The sequence below is a fragment of the Panthera pardus genome, unplaced genomic scaffold, assembly GCF_024362965.1.
Source record: "Panthera pardus isolate Hobbes unplaced genomic scaffold, ASM2436296v1 HiC_scaffold_16, whole genome shotgun sequence".
NCBI lineage: Eukaryota > Metazoa > Chordata > Mammalia > Carnivora > Felidae > Panthera > Panthera pardus.
This window is the reverse complement of record NW_026526721.1, coordinates 108,724,082-108,741,611: the sequence shown is the minus strand read 5'-3', so window position 1 is coordinate 108,741,611 and position 17,530 is coordinate 108,724,082. Positions and strand designations below refer to the sequence as shown.

Sequence of the window (17,530 nt, the reverse complement as noted above, 5' to 3'; positions counted from 1 at the left end):
GGCACCCCATGAAATATGCATTCTTATGTGCCAATATGGAATAATCTTGAAGATATATTATTCACTGACACAAAGTACAGAGAGATAAGCGCAGTATGCTAGCATTCTTTTAAAAAAAGAAATACCTTTTTGCGTTGTTTACATTTTTACTACATCCATGCATTACCTTTTGAAAAAAAATGTTTAGAAAAACAAAATCGATTTTTTTTTTTCATGGTAAAATGTAACAGGAAAGAACAGATGCCCAAGATTTCATTTCCAGATAGAAATCCCAATCAACAGCACCAGTAGCAGCTGCTGTTTTTCTTTATCTGATAAGAGCAAAGCAGCAGATAGAAATGAAAAATAAACTATGGGAGGGGGCACCCACAAAGATCAAATTCCAGGTGGCTCTCATCCCAGTTGCCATTGTTGTAAGTCCCAGAAGGGTTTCTCAGTGCTAAGAAATGCTGTGATTTAATGGGCAGAACAAAGCGTTTGGCATCAAACTGAGCTGACTTCCAATTCAAGGTCTCCTACTTTCTAGCCATACATAATACAAATGACTACTCTCTGAACCTCGATGTCGTCAGCAGACAGGAGTCAAAATACCTGTAACACTTGCCATGTAATGTGGTCTTGAGGCTTAAAATGAAATTGCAGGTGTCCAAGTACACAGCAACCACTATGGACAAAGTGTGCTCCTTTCTGGTCTCCTTTGTAAACTCTTCAGCAGGCCTGTAAAGATATATTCATTCATTCATTCATTCATTCAACGATTATAAATGGACTACGTGAAACATTGGGGTTATACCATAAAGCAGAGCAGATACATGACCTGTTTTCCTAAAGCTTAGACTCTTGCAGAGAGGTAGATAACAGATTAAACATCTGTTATGATTATCATAGTAAGGGCTATAGTAGAGGTAGTGCAGGACACCACAGAAAAGCGTATCAGGAGTATATAGTCGCAGGCGATGTCAAGGATGGCTTCTGGAGGAAGTCCTGTTACAGCTCAGACCTGATGTAAGAGTAGGAGTTCCTGAAGGGAAATATTTGTGGCTGCCTTCTGGTTTGGCTGGCCCTGGAAGGTAGTACCTGGCAGGGGCATAGTGAGAGACCAGAGCTCACAAAGCGGCTCCCCCTCTGCTTAGCTGGTCACATCCATTCTTTTCCAATCCACTGGTGAATGTAGACGTTGTTGGGCACAGTTGAAGAATGTGACACCTAAAGTTCAGTAAAGGAGAGGTCTGTCAAGGGCCACAAAGCTACTGAGTGGCAGAGCCAGGATTATTATTATCTCAGCCACGGTTGGAAGATAGAATTTGGGTCATGATACTGGAATTCTGACTCAGTACATTTAGACTTTCAGCCACACTATAGAATACCTAAAACAGTGCTTGGTGCATAATAGATGTTCAGTAAATATGTCTTGAATGAATGAATAAATCCCAAGTTTGAAGGGCCACTTGAAGCATCTGCTGTCTTTTAAATAATTTAAATTAATCTGTGCCTCAGTCCTTGAATTGAAATTTAAGAATCTTAAAGGTCTTGCAGAACTTCAAACTTCTCCCAAACCAGGTGTGTTTAGGAGCTGAGTTGGGTCTTTCTACAAAATACTAAGGGAGCATCATGGCATTCAGAACCAGCTCCACCAGGAAGTCCACCTGGATTCTGAGATGGGTGAGAAATGACACTGCATGACAGTCCAAATAAAAAATTATGAAAACAGGCCAAATAATCTGGAAGGATCATTTAAGGGTTAGGAATTGAGCTTAGAACACGGCTCCATAATATAGAATCAATATGACTCCTTCGTTTGGAGCTGGCAAAGAAGTTTAAGACATATTTCAGAGAGATCATGATTTTCCTCTTATAGCATGAATTTGATCCTTGCACACAGCCAAACCAAATAATCTAGTACAGTGAAGCCCGTGTCTGACCAAGAAAAACAGAATCAGAGTGATTTGCTTCATTTTCCTTTCGGCTGAAACCAAGGTATGAGGTCCTTGAGAAATTAAAGCTTCAGTGCATTGAACAAACCGTAGTGTTTTCTGAAGGACTTTGGTCTTTTAGAATTGCACTGACTATACTTTCTAGCTTCTAAACATGGCATCTGCATCTTAATTGCCCTATTTTAACTCTGAGTAATCTAATCCTGGGTGGTAAATTAGGCCCTTTTAGTGGTCTATTAACTTTCTCCTCCCCCTAAGGGGAAATTTATTAAATTCTCTTTCTGTGTTCCAAGAAAGCAAACCTTGGAACTAGCCAGTGAGCTTGCAAGAACCTAGTGATAATCATGGAGTAAGTTTCCACCCGCTTTTATTGTTATTTTAATCTATTCCAACTGTAGACTTAAGCAATTAGCTCTCTAATGCTCCCTGTTTCCCGCTTTTCTTCTCTTCCTTCACATACAAACACATGCCCACCCTGTCACTTTCCCTTTCTCAACAATGCAAAGGCCTGGATAACACCTCCTTGCTTTTTATATCTCCCTTCCTCTCAGAATCCCTTTCCTGACCCCCAGATCTAGGCGCAGGTGTTCCACCAACGTGTTCTTATGGCAATTGCTCATTTGTCCATCTCTAGACTAGCCGGCAGGCAATATGACAGCAGGAACTGGTTCGCTGATTGTCACCGTATCCCTGATTTCGGGCAAAGTACCTGGTATGTGGTCAGCACTCAATGCATTTTAGTTAAATAAGTGAGTGATTGAGTGAATTAATCTAAGTCTTGGATGTTTAGAGATATAAGGAAATATACTAATTCAACCAATTCCTTGACTATTTTCTATCAAGAAGGAAGTTATGAATTACCCCAGGTAAAAAAAAAAAAAAATTATCTGTGAGAACATGATAACTTTGTCTCTGAGAACCTCTGGAATGTGTAATTTTAAGCTCCAGGAAAAAAAAAATATAGTCACATTAACGCTATTTAGTGTTTCTGTAAGTATTGAAAAACAATTTAGGATCAATATGATTAGCAATTGTACATTATCCTGGTTTCCAGCAATTACATATTCATGGTATATATAATCATTTCACACACAAGAGAAAAATGTAGATTTTTGATTCCCAGTTTAATGGCTCTTCAGTACACCATGCAGCTAACAAAAAGGTATTAGAAAGAAACGAAGAAAAATTCAGAATTTAAAATTGGCACAAAGAGATGATCTTTGGTGTAAATAGGCAAATAAGAGAAGTTGACATCTGTAAGTATACACTGAAAAGTGAAGGAAAAAATATAGGGAAAATACCATACATCATGATTTAGCCCCTAGTACCAATTTCGAAAATCAAAACTTCATTTTATACCTCTGCATTTCACGAAATCACCCACTAAGGAACACATGAGGTCATCAATTCTTGGAAACTAAGTAAATCTGTGGTTTACCTCCCAAGGTCTCTCCCTGGTTTCTGTTATCACTGGCAACAGAACCAGTGTTGGAAGGCCACTGTGAAATCAAGAATTCACACAATCTGAAACTGCTTATGTCAGGCCTTTCTTCAGGGTGAAAATAATATTCAACAACTTTTAGCATGTGCTTACCACATCTGCACCCATTTTGGGTCAATCAGAAAAAAAAAAAAAACCAGAACTGCTGGAAAGAAATAATCTACCCATTCAAAAGTAAAAACAGGGAAAGCCAGCTGCATATAAAGCCTACAGATTGTGCTGATGAGACCCATGGATGGGCAGAAAGAGCTGCTTCAGGAAAAGAAAATCTAACTTCTGAGCAGAAAAGACTCAGAACATAGATGGACAAAACTACTTGCTCTTGATGAAAAGCAATTCCTAGGAGTTAAGTGAAGGTATTTTTATTCTATCCCCGCCCCCCACCTACATTCTCAAAATTTCTTTCCCATGTGTACTGATTGATCAGTTGGCTGATTGATTGCTCCCACCTCATTATATTCTGAAGAAAATAGAGAAGCACAAAGAAGCAAAGATGAAAAATCACTCATAATCCACTCAGTGAAACCACTGTTATATTGCCACTGATGGTTGAAACTTTACCAATGACTCCTCATAGTCATCAATAAAATATGGGAGAGGATATTTATTTATTTATTCTGGGGCGCCTGGGTGGCTCAGTCCATTGGGTGTCCAACTTCAGCTCAAGTCATGCTCTCACTTTCCGTGTGTTCGAGCCCTATGTCAGGCTCTGTGCTGACAGCTCAGAGCCTGGAGCCTGCTTCAGATTCTGTATCTCCCTCTCTCTCTCTGCCCCTCCCCCACTCCCTCTCTCTCTCTCTCTCTCTCTCAAAAACAAATTAACATAAACAATTTTTTAAAAAATTTTAAACTTTATGTCAATTCTTTCTACAATCAGATCCCTCTGTCAGTGTGAAAGTTTTTAATCATCAAGACAATACTCAAGGTAGAATCTAATGTGTTCCATAATTGTTTAACTTGTTTAATGGCTTAAATTTGTGCCATTTGCACCAGGTGAGTGAACTGTAGCACAATTATGCCAGAATAGGGCTAGATCTGAATGTTGAGAGGGGTGTACATGCATGAAGTCCCAAGACTTCCTTCAGTGGTCCAATGAGCCATACCAAGTTTGCAATTGATTAGCCTTCTTTACTGCTTGCTCATGAGGTCAACGCTCCTGATTTGATTTTGTCAGGGACCAAATCATGGGTAGTTACTTTTCTATTTTTCAAAGGCCTCAGTTGGAATTGTTAATGAGTTATCTCTCAAAGAGTGTCATTCATTAATACTGATATTGGGGAAGATAGTCTAGATACATTGGTACAGAGTAATTCTGATAGGAAATTGACTCAAATCATGCCTATTGCAATCCAAGTTCCTTATCTACATTATTTCATCTAATCCCAACAGTATACAGAATAATTCCTATGATTATTAAATGAGAAATAAGACTTGGTGAGATTAATAAGTAACCCAAGATCACATTGTTAACATGCTATGGAACCAGGATTCAAGACTGCAAATTCATATCTCTCCCCTTTAACACCATGCCTGATGGGAGAGAACAAACCTTTTTATGTTAGATGAATAAGAATGTCTTTGACTATAAAAGATAATACATGTATGTGCTCAGTGACCCCCAAATTCTTAAGATCCTGTGATACCAAGTAGGCAAAATTCCTAGAAGACTTTTACTAAAACACATAAACCTCATATCTGTATGCTCCTTATGTGAAAATAGCACCTTCCCTCATATATGAATAATGTGAAAATTAAAGAAGAAAATAAATGGAGATGTGATATATAAAGTATAAAGCACTGTGAATATACAAAGTAGTATTGTCTGCAGAGTCCTCAAGGCCATAGTTGATCAAAAGAAAAATAATTGCAAACAATAGACATTAAGAGTGTAGTCCAAAACATTTATATTTCTTCTGAACTATCTAGTGAACATGCCTTTTAAATCCCTGGTCAATCACTCAACCCACAACTATTTGTTGAATTATTTTGTATCTTGACCATGAGTTTCTACAGATACGAATCCCTGCTTCACTCTGAGGTTTCCACAAGTCACCTGTCTCTAAACCTATCTAAGAATACAAGTAGAGCATATCTAGCCCCTCATGTTGTCATCAGTCAGTGTTATGTGATATGAACGAACGCCTGCACCAACCTGTCCACTAGCTAAGTAGAAAATAGTTTTCTACACACTCCTCACTGGACCTCTGGATATGTAGAGGGAGAACAGATGTAACTGGCCTGGTCAACAGAACTGTTTACTTAGTTGACAGCATGAAATAGCCAAATGAGCTGAAAATTGGTCATGATAGCTGTTCTATCAATAACACTAATAAGGTTCTTGAATCAAAATCTTAATTCTAACTAGTCTAATCTTACTTTATATAAATGCATTGTATAATGTTGTAGACTCTGGGTCTAAAGCTCTCTCTTGTCTAGCAAAAGAGCGGGACTCAGGATTGAAAGTGAGAGATGGCTAATGTCTGGGAAAAGATAGCAGCCCCGAATAAGGGTCCTTGCCCATTTTTATTAGGATCAGAAGGCTTACAAACATGGCGATGGACGTGCACAAAGAGACAATGAATCTGTGAACATTAACTTGTGGATGTGAGGGAAAGGGGGTCTTGTAGATATTCGTGATTAGGGGTTTGGGTTAATACAAAACAAAATCCGGGCGCCAGGCAGTCGGGAGGAAGGTTGTTTACAGCGGACATGAGGCAGCACCTCTGTTTATCTTAGCTAACCTAGGGGTGAGGCAGATGGGGGAGTAACCTCAGGGTTGACAAGGCACCTTTTCTTTTGTTAACCATGTCTGCTCTGGGCTGCTTTGCCTGCAGCAGAGCGGTCCGTAGTCCAATTCACCAATTTACCTAACCTGGCCCTATCCTCCTATGAAAGCAGCTTTTCTGCTATAGTGCTAAATTGGGGTACTTCCACCCTGAACATCTAATCTTGTTTATTCCATACACCTATGTATTGAGCACCTTTGTGCCATTCCTATTTTAGGCCTTTGCCCCTCCCTCTCTATTCTGGGGGCTCTGCACCCCCTCTCTGTTTTGGGGTGTGTTTGCACCTCCCTATTCCTGGTACCTTTGCACCTACCTCCCTATTCTCTGGGTGCCTTTGCACCCCCATTCTTGGGGTGCCAATCTGGTTAACCCAAACTCAGGCATGAGCATTTTATGACTTTGTATTTCTTTGTGCCTTGTTAACCCATTGGTGTAAGCCCAGGGGATTCCTAAGCTTATCCTCCACAGTTTAACTTTAAAATTTATATTATGATGTATATAAATATTTATATAATTTCTATAAAGATTGGCATGAAGTTGAGCTTTACTAGGGCTAAATGACATTTTCTTAAAAATTGCTCAACATGACATATACTGAGAAACTGCTGAGAAAACCATAAGAAACCAAATTTTAGAGTAATTAGCAGTATGGCTTTGGAAAAATAATATATTATTTAAAAAAAGAGAGAAAGAAGTGAAAAGATGAAAAAAGAGATGTGGGAAGACAGAGAGGGGTGATGGGAAAGGGAAAGAGGGGCAGCAGGCATGAGCCCTACACCAATTTCATTCAACCACCCCTATTTACCAGTATGGTGTGCAAGGACCCGCATGAGGTACTTAGGAGGCTACAGAGGTAAATGAAATACATCCGTTCAACAAATCGACGAATATTCATTAAGCTAGGAGAAAAGAAGTTCTTTTAATATGTCACATCAACTGGAAGTCACAGATTACCTAACGGAGAAATAAATCAGAAGTGTGCTTCAAAAGTATCTTGCCTATTTAAACAATTATTAGAAGATTCTATTTTCTTAAAGAAGCGATCACGGTCTTTTCCTGGCACAGAATTGGATGATGACTGTTACTTGTGACCAATAGGATTGGGCCCAGAACCATCACACACAGAGAGCCATTTTATCACCTGGCAACGGGGCCAATGTCACGTTGAAAATTGAGTGGCAATAGCAATTTTCCACAAGTTTTCTGGCTTTAGCATGATAGAACACAGGATCAAGTGAACTGCAGTTTCAGACATTTGAGTTCTAAAATTAGCTCTGTCACTGATTACCCTTGACACAATTGGAGCAGCCGATCCAGCATGTTGCTGTTGTGGTTTGTTTATCTTAACAAATTTTGACTGGGTATATACGCCTCAGTTAAGCACAAATATCATTTTGGAAAAAGTTTCCCAAATAATTATATTTGAGAACAATATAAACACTTAACTCCTGGATCTTTCTACCTTGAATACTCAAATATGAACGTGTTTCAGTAGAAAGACTTCACACTTGGGCGGGTCAAGGACCAACATCGTGAATGTGGAAGAGTAACTGCCTGACCAACCTTCATCACTTGCTCCTCCATCTTTGTGAGCACATCCAGCCAGCTCTTCAAACTTCAGGAGATACGTTATTGTTAAGAAGCCCTACTATAAAATCGACAGAGTAGTATGAAAAATAACAAAGCTGCTCTACTGCACTAGTTTCCAAATGAAGCATGCAGCTATGTTTTGAATGAACAAAGTTCAAGTATTTATGCCTTTATTCTTGCCAAGATTTATTCAAAACATGTTTTCCATGCCACTAGGAGTGAAATTGTATCTGGAAAAGGCAATAATTGGTACTATAAATAATGAACAAATTAGTACAAATTTCCAGGAAACACCTCAAATAATTCTCTGTAAATCACAAAAACATGCAATTGGGTGTATGGCATGTATATTTCAGCTTGCTTCATCAAAAAACATCTTTTTCTTAAATATGTCATGCCAGCTTTAATGCTACTCATGTCTAACTTCAGTTCTGTGATACTGATTTACGTACTTCTAAATTTGGAGGAGACACAATTTTTCAAGGGTTAAAACAAAACAAAGACTACAACTACATAAATCCTCCTTATGCACAGAGAGAAGGGGGGTGAGCTGCTGTGGGAAATATTTCTGCCCATTGTTTCATGAACACAATGAAAAGTATTAAATAAGCAGAAGAGAAAACACTTGGAGTAAACATGGTAAGAGCAGGAGACATGACATTTCTCAATTATTCTGGAGCAATAACCTTAAAGGAGTAAGGAATGGAGGCATTATTTGTCTCTTTGCTCAGGCTTTCACATATAGTTGACTTCGGTCCCATGGAAGACCCAGTTCCTCATCTACTGGAGAAGGTCTCTGTCCAACAAATGCCATGACCTTGAGCAGCCCAAGGACACTTTGCTGCTGCCCTTCATCTAGAAATTTGAGCATCACTCCTGTATTCCCAGCAGATTTGCTCTAGAGGAAAAGGGGAAAACATTAAACACCAAGATTGCCACCCACACCTGGAAGGCCTATTTTTAATCAGTTTTTATCACAAGTAATACAGCTAGATGACTTCGTTTGGTTGATGATAATGGTAATGATGATGATAGCAGAATTCCTGGCACATATTTTACTCTTTTATTCTTGAATGGATTTCCTACTATTTTGTTTTAGAACAATTTAGTCCAAATGTATTTATGAAGCATCTCCATGCTCCAGGCACCATAAAAAGACTTGGCCACTAACATATATTCTACTAACTACAGAGCAAGGAGTTCAAAGCCCTCTCTGTTAGTATGCAGATAATGCTTTGTGAGGACCACAGGGAGGAGCCAATAGTGTTAGGGTGGAGAGGGAAGACAAAGGAGGAGGCATCAAATCCAGGATTTCAGGGAAGGAAGGAAAGGGGCATAGAACAGAAGAAAATGAAAGTACAAGTGTGTTGACACACTAGCAAATGGAAAGAAGCTAGATTAAAAAAAAAAACAAAAAAACAGCTTTGGCCAGATTATGAAATGAAAATCCTTGAATCTCAAGCTGAGAGATTTAGACTTTTTTTTACCCATAGTCAAAGATGGGGGAACTGGGAACAGGGGAGGAATGCATGAAACTAACATTCACCATTTTTTAATTTAACCTTTAATTTAAAAATGTTTTTATTTATTATTTATTTTGAGAGGGAGAGAATCCCAAGCAGGCTCCACACTGTCAGCATAGAGCCCAATGTGGGTCTCGATTTCACAAACCATGAGACCACAACCTGAGTAGAAATCGATTTGGGGTGCTTAATGACTGAGCCACCCAGGCACCCCTAAACTTTAATATTTTAGTGAGCATTTTAAGGTTCACAACAAAATTGATAAGAAGGTACAGACATTTCCCATATACCCTTTCCCCACCACATGCATAGCTTCATCCATTGTTGATATCTCCCACAGAGAACGGTGCATTTGTGACAATTGATGAACCCACATTGACACATCATCCCCCAAAGTCCATAGTTTACATTATAGTTCACTTTGGGGTTTGGGCAAATGTATTAATCATTATGGTATCATACAGAGTATTTTCATGGCCCTAAAAATCCTTTGTGCCCCACCTATTCATCCTTCCCAACCCCACAGCAACCACTGATTTTTTTTACTGCCTCCATAGTTTTGCCTTTTCCAGAATGTCATGTAGTCAGAATCACACTGTATGTAGTCTTGTCAGATTGGTTCTCTCAGTTAGTAATATACATTTACGTTTCCTCCATATCTTCTCATGGCATGGTAGCTCATTTCTTTTTATTAATGACTAATATTCCATTGTCTGAATGTATGGTACTTTTTTTGCCCATTCACCTACTGAAGGATAACTTGGTTGCTTTCAAATGTTAGCAGTTATGAATAAACCTGCTACAAACATCCATGTGCAGGTTTTTGTGTAGACATAAGCTTTTTTAGTGTTTATTCATTTTTGAGAGAGAAAGCCTGAGTGTGGGAGGGCAGAGAGAGGGAGAGAGAGAGAGAATCCCAAGCAGGCTCCGTTCTACCAGCACAGAGCCAGATGCAGGGCTCGATCCCACAAACCGTGAGATCATGACCTAAGCTAAAGTCAGACACTCAACTGACTGAGCCACCCAGATGCCCCTGGACATAAGATTTTAACTCTTTTGAGTAAATACCAAAAACTGAAATTGCTATATTATATGGTAAGCATTCACCATATTTTATTGATTTTAAGATACACATTTTTCACTTTTTGACAATTCTGGCATTACACTATATCTTTCAACAGATAGTGTCTCACAACAAGAGTTATGACATAATTGTCATTGAGCATACCTACAGCTTATGTTTCCCTTCTCATGCATTTACAGGAGTGACATATAATAAAAATCTGGAAAAATAATCTAAAAGAGCCTATGAGTACAAAAAGAAAAAAGCCTAAATGATAAGAAATAATTATCTCAGAGTATGTTTGTATATTTACGTATCACCAAACAAAAATTTGATAATTTGCTTTAAATAGGTACTAGCTACAATGTTAAGTGCTTAAACAGGAAAGTGACATGATCAAAACTGTTCTTAAAAAATATCTCAAGTGAAATGCTAAAGGATGTATCTAGGAGGGGAAGAGTGGTGTCCAGGGACAAAGCTAGAAGCTATTCTATTAATATAGACAAGAAAAGATGGGCTACGAACTACGGCAGTGGCAGCAGGAATTCAAAAGAATCAAGATTCATTTAAAGGTACTCTTGATTTGAATGTAGTCTGATCAGGAAGAAGATGTTAGAGGTAACTTCTTTTATATTTTTGTTGTGTTGCTTATTTGGTTTTGGTTTTACTGTTGTCTGCATTTCTTACTCATTAAAATCAAAGTTCTGATGTAGGGGCACAATCTTGACAGCCATGCTGTCAGAAAAGGAAACAAATGTCCTTCTACCTTTGGCTGTGTGAACAGGCTTTTTAGACCTCCATTTTATAAGAGAAGTCATGTTGGTCCATCCACATAGTCTCCATGACCTTGAGGGTGACTGATCGCTAATGCTGAGAATCTGATACATAAAGCCACTCATCTAGAAAACCAGCTGAGCTGACAGCTCAAATTTCCCAGGTGATAATCCCTGCCCCCAAAATACTAGGAGAAGTTCTGGAACATTTGTGTCATCCCCAGGACCATTCTGTATTTATTTGAAGAAGTAAAGCCATGGTCAAAGACAGAGAGAAAGAGAGAGAGAGAGAATCAAAGCCATGGTCTTCATCATTCTTGACTTTCTGACATTAAATAAGTCTCTTGATTGGCCCATACATGGACTGAAAAAGAAGTACAATGTGTTCATAGTAAACCTTCCACAAATTTAATTCTGCAAAGCTTCCATAGCCCTAGACATTTTTATGACCCTCCTTGATTATGGCACAATAAAGGAAAATAACCAAAGTATGAAAGTTCCTCTTATATCTATTTCTTTTTGGTGTAGTTTTAATTAAACCAACAGGCAGATCTGAGGTCTTTTAGAGAAGAGTTTGATTTTTGACAATGTTGAGTAGAGATGAAATGACCCTCTAAATGGCTCAAGGTACATAATCACATGCGTGATGACTTTTGGCAAAGAAATTATCTCATGGCTTTGCTTGGTAACCAGGACACTGGAATCCAGAACTTCCAAGAACAAAGTCTCTGCCACGCCTGGATCATACCAATCTCCAGCCTGCCTGAATAAATGCTGAGTCTTAGGAATCAGAAGGGGAAAGTTAAATCACTTACTTTTTATAAAAATTAATAAATACAAATGAGAGTTCATTTGTTCAAAATTTGTGTTAAGATGGACATGTTTCAAACTATACTGACAAACACAGTCTTAGCTTCAAATCCTCCCCTCCCCCATTTGTTAGTTCTTTAACTACAGACTTCTCAATTTGGGGCACCTGGGTGGCTCAGTCACAAAAGTGTCCGGACTGTTGATTTTGGCTCAGGTCATGATCTCCAGTTCATGAGATGGAGCCACTTGTGGTGCTCTGTGCTGACAGCATGGAGCTTGCTTCGGATTCTCTCTCTGTCTTTGCCCCTCTCCACCCCTCAAAATAAATAAATCACCTTTAAAAATGTTTAAAAGTTTAATTTAACTGGGGCGCCTGGGTGGCTCCGTCGGTTAAGCGTCCGACTTCAGCTCAGGTCACGATCTCGCGGTCCGTGAGTTCGAGCCCTGCGTCGAGCCCTGCGTCGGGCTCTGGGCTGATGGCTCGGAGCCTGGAGCCTGCTTCCGATTCTGTGTTTCCCTCTCTCTCTGCCCCTCCCCTGTTCATGCTGTGTCTCTCTCTGTCTGAAAAATAAATAAACGTTAAAAAAAAATTAAAAAAAAAAAAAGTTTAATTTAACTAAGTTTCCACTTCATTCTCTTAATTATCACTTGGCTACTCATAGTTTTGACAGTGGACCAAATCTAAAAACATCTAAAAACATCTAAAAATGGTAATTTTCCTACAAATTTTCATTTGAGGCCCTAACATTTTAGGTCAATTTTTACCCTGGCCTCCCTGTACCTCCCCAGAGAGAGACAATCAGAATCCTGTGCATATGACAGACTCATTAAATTTTTTAGAGTGGCATGCAAGTAGGGTGGTCATATAATTTACTGTCTGTACCAAGATATTTTTGTGAGTGGAAGAGAACATTACTAATAATTACACAGGAACAATGGGTGTAATCCTGCTCCAGATGAATGGTCATATTTATAAGGCTCTGAGCGATCTGGCCTCTGGCTAGGTGCTCAGCTTCCTCTTTCTGTTATATATATATTTTAATACTATTTGTTTGAACACATTTCTTTGCTGATTTAATAATTTTGGAATTGAACAAAGCTCTTCTTTGGAAAGTCAAATTCTGACAGCTACTTCCAGTACATCGCTTTTTTCATTTTTTTTTTTCTTTTAACCAAAAGCCACTCACCCAAGTTCAAAAGGAAAATATTTGGTTACATTAATTTAGTATTTTGATCCAATATTTCTAAAAGAGAGAAAGATAATGTGAAAGCATTCGCCTAATGCTCACTACGGCATCACATATATTAAAATTGGAATGATACAGAGAAGATTAACAAGGCCCCTGTTCAAGGATGACACACAAATTCATGAAGCATTCCATATTTTTGAAGAATTGGTATGGTCACCAACAGAGAGAGACGCTTTTGTTCCTTTGATGTAGCTCACGTGAAAGATGTCAATAGCAACACTTTGCCACCGCCTCTCCAACATTTTTATTATTGGCAAAGGTGACAAACCATGGATTTCTCTTCCCCACAGAAAGGGCATATGCCTCACCATTGCTGGAGAGAGACAAGAGACTGATGGTCAAACAGAGCAGTGGTTATAATGGTCCCTAAGTAAGGTGATTGGAAGTCTCTGTACTTAATTAAAGATCAATACAGCACACACACACACACACACACACACACACACACACATACCAATCTCCAGCCACACAGGTAGCATTCCCCTAGGCATGTTCTGGAGAATATTGCTAGTAAGATTCTAAAAAATAATTCTGTACCCAAGAAGATTCAGGTTAAATACACTGCAGTAGTCTCCTCACTGCAGGCCTTCTCAGAACCATTAATTGTATATCTCAAAGGGAAGGGTGAGGTTCTGTTGTATTTCCCCAATTTAGAAGAGTCCAAAAAGGCAATTGATGTTTCTTCTGTTCCATGGAAGACTTTTTAGGAAATGCTGGTCAAGAAAAAAATTAAGGGTGCCTGGGTGACTTAGTTGGTTAAACGTCCAACTCTTGATTTCGGCTCAGGTCATGGTCTCACGGTTCCTGAGATCCAGCCCCACATTGGGCCCCATGTCAGGCTCTGCTGACAGCGCAGAGCCTGCTTGGGATTCTCTCTCTCCTCTCTCTCTGCCCCACCCCCTGTTCACATGCATACTCTCTTTCTCTCTCAAAATAAATAAACATTTTTTAAGTTTATTTATTTATTTTGAGAGACAGAGAGCAAGCAGGGGAGGGGCAGAGAGAGGGAGAGAGAGAGAGAGGAAGAGAGAGAATCCCAAGCAGACTCTGCACTGTCAGCACAGAGCCTGATACAGAGCTCGAACTCACGAACGATGAGATCATGACCTGAGCCGAAGTCAGATGCTTAACTGACTGAGCCACTCAGGAGCCCCAATAAACATTGAAAAAAAGAGAAAAATATATACTTCATCTCCATTAAATGGGCCAAGAGTTTTATTTGTGAGTTACTTTGCTTGTTTCCATAGTTAGTGCTTCAGTATTTGCCTCCCTAAAGTGGTGGTTTAGGCTAAGTTGAGGATAATTACTTCCTTTGTCAATTTACTTCGGCCCCTTGGTGTTGTAATAATTAGGTTTGAGCAGATATATAAGTGTAGCATTAAGACTTGGAGGATTGGGCGCCTGGGTGGCGCAGTCGGTTAAGCCTCCGACTTCAGCCAGGTCACGATCTCGCGGCCCGTGAGTTCGAGCCCCGCGTCAGGCTCTGGGCTGATGGCTTGGAGCCTGGAGCCTGTTTCCGATTCTGTGTCTCCCTCTCTCTCTGCCCCTCCCCCGTTCATGCTCTGTCTCTCTCTGTCCCAAAAATAAATAAAAAACGTTGAAAAAAAAAAAAATTAAAAAAAAAAAAAAAAAGACTTGGAGGATTATAAAAATCATTGATATAGTGTGTTTATGGGTAGGAATTTCTCCAATTCCATACGCTATCTCTGAAAGTCTAAAGAATTTATAGCCCTCCACTCAAACAGTCTTTAATAGCCAGCTTCCTCTTTCCCTTTTACAACATATTGTAAATGGACTGAAACCAACCTGAATGTTTCTTTTCTCGGTAATCAGGAGACAGGCCATACTCTCTCTTCATTTGATAAGACAATCAGGATATGAAATATAAATCCTGGCAACGTTATTGAGATAAATCCTCAAACAAAACTCAGATAAAGTACATGTAAACTTAGAAACTACATATCCTTTTGGAAAAAAATGAATTTGAAAGGATCCAATAAAAATTTCAGGACCAGCCATTAAAGACAATTTTAAAAAATGGAAATTTAGAAACATTGTCTCCCAGAGTGTGATTTCTGAAAAAGGCATAATTTAAACATGAAACTCTTTTGATAAGTGGGTAAGTTATTTCACTCTGCCTTGGAGTTTTAAAATAATGTTCTACATGTTATCTGACAAAACAGCTAAATCTGAAAAAGGTCCCAGGAGAAGATTTCTTTTTGTCAGGTTTATTCTTTTCCCTTTGTTCTATGGCCCCCAAACTTACCAAACATTTTGCTATCACTAAGCTTTGACTGTGAATTTTTAAGAATATACTTCTAAAAGAAAATTCAATATCAACTACTAAATATTATTATTATCCAAATAACAAATCAAAAGTACTCAGTTTTAGGTAGGTAAGATGCCAAATGTTGACACCTTATTTGGAGAAGCCTTATATTAAAAGCATATTCTTCATTTCTTCATTTGTTTCTTGAAGAACCTATTTTGTAGTGGCTAAGACTTCAGACTTCAAGTCAGAAAGATCTGGATTTAAGTACTAGCTCTATCATGGGATACTTTGATACTGTGCAGATTTCTACACATCTCAAACCCTCATCTGCAAAATGGAATGCTAATGGTGACTCACTTATGAGCATCTTGTAAGGACTTAATGAACAAAAATATGTAGAGTCTTTGGCCCAAGTGCTGGCATATAGTAAATTCTCAGTAATTCACTATTAAACAGAGATTTCGTACATACAAATGCTTTCCATTAAATGTAGTTTGAGTTGGCTGGGTATTTATCAAGACTCTAGGCCTTCAGTCATTCAGTATTTAGCATGCCTGTTATATATAGTAGACATATATCTGTGCTATCCTACAGCTTTTGTATAAGTCTCTATTTATCAAGAATCAAGTTTTTACTAGCTTTCCTTTTGCTTCTTACTTTCTTTGCTTTCCTTTTTATCTTCCCCTTCCTGGGAGAGCCATTCTGAAAATTCTACACCTGTTACTATTGAAAGAAAATCTATAGAGAAAAGAAGTCTAGATGAAGTGAGTTTCAGACTATGCCCATCAGTGTTTCCAGGAATCAAACATTTTGCCCTCACCATCACCATACCCTACTATCACTCCAGGAAAGGAAAACCATGTAAACTGTCACCATGAGCCAACATTAACACCTACTTTCACAGGCCTTTGTATTAATTTGCTAGGGCTGCCATAACGAAATACCAGACTGGTAGCTGAAACAACAGAGATCTATTTTCTCCCGGTTCCAGAGGCTGGAAGTCCATAATTTGAAGTTCAACATTTGAATTCAACATTGGGGATGGGAGACAATTCAGTCCACAACAGTCCTACTTTTACTCATCACTGCGAAGACACGTAAGTTGCTTTCATCCCCCTTTATTTAGATATAGTCTTTGCAGGAGGAGCAGGGGAGGAAAAGGCTCATCTAGGGGAGAAGAATGGGATGATACATATCTGAAGTCATTCAAATAACATATTTACTTTTTGCACCTTTTCAAACGAAAGATCAAGATAGTTTTTAGAAATTCAAAACACAACACATTTCTCATCTGCTTTCTTTCTTACCAATGAACATGTATAGCACCTTCTGTCTTGCATAACACTGACCACCTCCTACGTGGCAATACTTCGTTGTTTACCTATTTCGTGTTTCTTATTAAGAAAGTAAGTATTGGGGTGCCTAGGTGGCTCAGTCGGTTGAACATCCAACTTTGGCTCAGGTTATGATCTTGCATTTGTGGGTTCGAGGCCCCCATTGGGCTCTGTGCTGACAGCTCAGAGCCTGGAGCCTGCTTTGGCTTCTGTGTCTCTCTCTCTCTCTCTCTCTCTCTGCCATCCCCTGCCTGTGCTCTGTTTCTCTCTGTCTCTCAAATAAATAAATAAATAAGCAAACAAACAAATAAATAAATCAAAACGTTAATAAAATTTTTTAAAAAGTTTATCACACTCTTGCCATACACATGAGCAAATTTATGGCTCAGAAATATTTTTCTTCTGGTTCTACATTATACAGAATTTGTGTAAGTAAATATCCTCAAAAATTATGTTTTTCACAGGGAAGAAAGAATTAAATTCCAATTGCCCAGCACTATTACTGGCACAGGTTCATCACATAGCAGGTGTTAGTACAGTTTATAGTAATTCTGCACACCACTGGTTAGCAGGTCCCTTAAGGGCAGGAACTAGCATATTTTCCTTAATATATGTAGACCCTGTTGCTGCATAATGTTGTCTTGAATTTAGCAGTTGTTCAAGAAATATTTATAGAATAGAATAAAACAGAAAT

The 17,530-nt window shown here is 38.7% G+C and overlaps 1 non-coding gene across 1 annotated transcript; it reads left to right on the top strand.

The window, feature by feature from the left end:
• The first annotated feature begins 13,261 nt into the window (after window positions 1-13,261).
• Window positions 13,262-13,368, top strand: LOC128777435 (U6 spliceosomal RNA). The gene has a single exon (XR_008422695.1). It is a non-coding gene; the product is annotated as a U6 spliceosomal RNA (small nuclear RNA).
• Window positions 13,369-17,530: the final 4,162 nt, after the last annotated feature.